Source organism: Stegostoma tigrinum, unplaced genomic scaffold (assembly GCF_030684315.1).
Source record: "Stegostoma tigrinum isolate sSteTig4 unplaced genomic scaffold, sSteTig4.hap1 scaffold_53, whole genome shotgun sequence".
NCBI lineage: Eukaryota > Metazoa > Chordata > Chondrichthyes > Orectolobiformes > Stegostomatidae > Stegostoma > Stegostoma tigrinum.
Window position 1 is genome coordinate 794,517 of NW_026728461.1, and position 4,206 is coordinate 798,722.

Consider the following 4,206-nt stretch of genomic DNA (forward strand, 5'->3'; position numbering starts at 1 on the left):
TTGGAGGTAGGTAATCATCCCTTTCATATCTGTCAGTTCCATCCACATTACTTCCCTGAATGTCCTCTCTGGCAAATCCTCTCTAACTACAGCTGTAATGTTATCCTTGATCAAAAATGTCACACCCCCTTTTCTCTTGTCTCTCCCCCCACCCCACTCTGATCCTTCCTATAGCATCTCTACCTTCGAATATTAAGCTACCATTCCTGTCCATCTCTGAGCCACATGTCTCCAATTGCTATGCTCTCCCAGTCTCATTTTCCGAACCATGCTCCGAGTTCATCTGCCTTACCTGTTAGGCCTTTTTCATTGAAATAATCTACTTTGTTCATGCCTGCCCTGTCTGTTTGACTTATTGTTTTTTTCCCAACTGTACCAGCCTCAGACTGATCTCCTTCTTCTCTATCTCCCTGGTTCCCAAAACCATTCTGCCCATGACTGGTTTAAATCTTCCTGAGCATCTCGAGCAAATCTCCCTGGCGGTACATTAGTCCCCTTCAAATTCCGGTGCAATCCATCCTTCTTTTACAGGTCAATTTTACTCCAGAAGGTATTCCAATGATCCAAAAATGTGAACTCTTTTCCCCTGCACAAGTTCCTCAGGCATGTATTCATCTGCTCTTTCTTCCTATTCCTCCCCTCACCAGCTCATAGCACTGGAAGTGTTCGAGATATTTCTACACTTGAGGATCTAATTATTAAAATCCTGCCCAAATTCCTACATTATCTCCCCAGAATCCTGTCCATTTCTGTTCCTATGTCTTTAATTCTTATATGTGAAATGACCCACTGCTGATCCCTCTCACCTGTGAGAATATTCTGCACCCTCTCCAAGATATGCATGATTTTGGGACCAGGGAGGCAACACACCATTCTGATGTCTCACTGTCAGCTGCAGAAATGTATGTCTGTGCCTCTGCCTAGACAGACCCCATCACATTCAGTGGCCTGGAAACTAGTGTCACATTATAGGCAGTCTTTGCATCAGGAACCTTTCTGTCAGTGCTGCAAGATAGTGATAGCCACAGGAGACTCCTGCACTACCTGTCTCTGCCTCATTTTCCTGGAGGTCACCCAACTACCTGACTGCATCTTTGGTTTATGCCCCTCCCTGCATCTACTATACACCATATCCCCTCACTCCTGCAAATTCCTCATTGCCTCTCAGTGCCACTCCAGCCTGTCCATGCGATCCGATAGGTTTAAGAACCAAGCACACTGTCTGCAGACATAAACATCAGTAACATTGAAACTCTTCCCAATCTCCCACATCTGACAAGAAGAATACGTTACTCTATGGAAGGCCATTTTTGCATCTTAACGATGTACAGACCCAGAAAACAACACAGTCTTTCTGCTTTGGAAAAAAAAACAAACACTGCTGCAGGCTGGTTTAGTATGTAAGTTTTCATGTTTTTTAAAATTTAAACAAGTGACAGATCTCTATAACAATATTTTTAAAAGGAACTCTACTCACTGTTGATTAGCCGAAGAAAAAACAGTAAATTTACACTTTAAAAAGTCCTGTGCTATTACTTGCCACCCATAGGTTTCTCCATGGTCAGATGCAAATTTCATTGTTTGTTTATTTTTGTTAGAATGATCTCTGATCCCCAGCAATACATGAAAGCAGGCAGCAAAGGCGGGAGCTGTGCAGGTTACTGCTGGGTCAGACAGTAGTGTCGGATTCTCTGTCAGATTGAATCACTTTCCATGTGGTCACTCTTGAGCTTTAGACAGTTGCCTGGATCGGAGGGAACTTGGAAATTGGGGAACGGATTTTTCAGCAGCAATTGAAGACAATGGCTTTGATTTGCTAACGTTAAAATGGAGTATATTCCTGGACTGGGTTAATGGAAAGGGAGGGTGTTGTTGCAGATCTGGTTACTGTCAGTGGGTGTGGGAAAACTAACAGTGCTTTTAGAGGATTCCATCAGTGGCAGTATGTTGATGAGAAATTGGAAAATCTAAGGATATATCCTTGGGGACAGCAGGTACAAGTAGAGCAAAGGATGTTTGCAGATAGATCAGTTGTCTGTGAAGATGGTCGGGGACAGGGTTATTTCTGAGGAAGTTGCTGAAAGTGAATATAAAGGAGTGAGGGATAAAACAAGAATAGAATGACAGGATTATTATAATACCAGTGACCATGGGGCAGTTGGATTATTGTCAGTTTAGCTGGAAATATTTGGGAGACATGTCCATGTATCGAAAATCTGACAAGCGAGAGCCAGAGAATGCTGGCTGGCAATAACAAAGTCTTGGTTTTGTTTCTGGCTGTGCCCGAAACACCCAGCCTCCCATTTATCAGCCGAATGTGCTTAGCAACTGCATCACATTCCTCCCCTCACTAGCTCGTGGCACTGGCAGTGTTCGAGATATTTCTACACTTGAGAATCTAATAGATGTGCACACAATCGGTAGGATGTTCAGTTCAGTGTTTCGTTGCCTCCTATGTTAAACGTTCATGGCTGCAAATTGTCTGGATCAAAATTTATCCATTTCCCAAAAATCACAGTTGAACGACTGAATGGCTGCAAAGTTGAACATTACAGGGGCTTCACTATTTCGAACTGCAATATTTCAAATATACATTAGTTACCATCTTCACCGAGAATGTAAGATGGCCATGTTCAGGTCCAACGAAAGTGATTCTTTTCCAATGAAGAGAGGAAAAGGTGATAGAAAATACAGAAAGGCCATGCAATAATTCCAGAAAGGAAAGGATTTTCTGACCAGAATTGACTGGGATTTTCGTCCGTCAACCCTCAACAACGATATTTGCAGATGAAATCAAAGGCAAGAGGCGATTGCGAGCAGAAAACTTGAAGGTAACCATGTGAGTGGATAACTGATGGATTGGGAATCCACTGGGTTCGCTCATGTGTAGGTTTGAATCCTGCAATCTGTAGTACTGCTGCTTTCATAAAACAAGTGCTCGCAAGTTGCTAATGACACAAACACATTGCAATTTCTCGTGGTATTTTTGAGGAAGTTTGCAAACTGCAGGATCCCCTTAACCAGGCCGTGATATTGTTTTGCTTTCATTTGTTACATTTTCATTTCAATTCCCCCAGCATGTGAGAGGCTCATGGTTAGAAACAACAAATCTGTTTTGATTCAAGAAAGCGATGAAAATGCAAGACACAAGCCGTCAGGTCATGAAACAATTCACAAATGGGTATAATTTTCATCCCGCAAACAACTGAGGTATCCATCTGCATCCTCACAACTGCGATATTCGCCAACAAAATCCAATGCAAGAGACCATGCTCACTGAATCACGTATTTGTGGGCGAGTGATTAAAGTGATGGATTTTAAAGCCCTTGGTGTTACCCCCCTCCCCGCCCCAGTGCAGGTTGTAATCCTACCGAATCCAATCTGCTCTGCTGTCGCTTTGCTGAAGCACAGGTCTGTCCTGTTAATGGCTAAAGCAAACCCACTTTCATTTTCTCAGTGCCGTTCGAGGAAGTTTGCTGCCTTTAATACTGCCAGGTTCGTAAGTGTTCCCTGTGATTTCTGGCTGTTTCTCAAACCCGAGGGATTTTAAACCTCAGTGTCTGTGTTCTTCTGCGTGCCTCAATGAGTGCCACTTGTCTGAACTGCTGAACACGTTGTTACTGTCCAAAACTACCCATGTAGATCAGTTTTCTGGCTTTGCATTATAATTGAGCTCAGAAATAAAAGAAAGCTGGTTTACAAAACATCAAAGGACATTTTCCTCTTTCTGCCTACCATGTTTGCCAAGAGCACAAGACGGCCACGTTTCGAAACAACAAAGCGTATTCTTTCCTAATAAAAAGAGGAAAGAGTAACAGAGAATGCAGAAAGGCCATACAATATTTCTGGAATGGTAAGGATTTTATTCCATGAATAGACTGGGATTTTTATCCACCAACGGTCAACAGCGATGTTTGGAATGAAATCCAATGTAAGAGGTGACTGCGAGCAGCAAACTTGCTGCAATCTGTGGTGATGCTGCTTTCAAGAAGTGTTCCCAATGGGCCAATGGCACAAACACACTCGCAATTTCTCATCCGAGATAGTACAAATTGCCAATGTCAGAGAAAACACAGTGTGGAGCTGGAGGAGCATAGCACGCCAGGCTGCATCAGAGGTGCAGGTAATGTATGTCAGTGTCAGTGTGTGGGTGGAGGGGGACTGGTTGGGCCTGTGGTAGAGGAAGAAGCGGAGGGCTTTTAGAC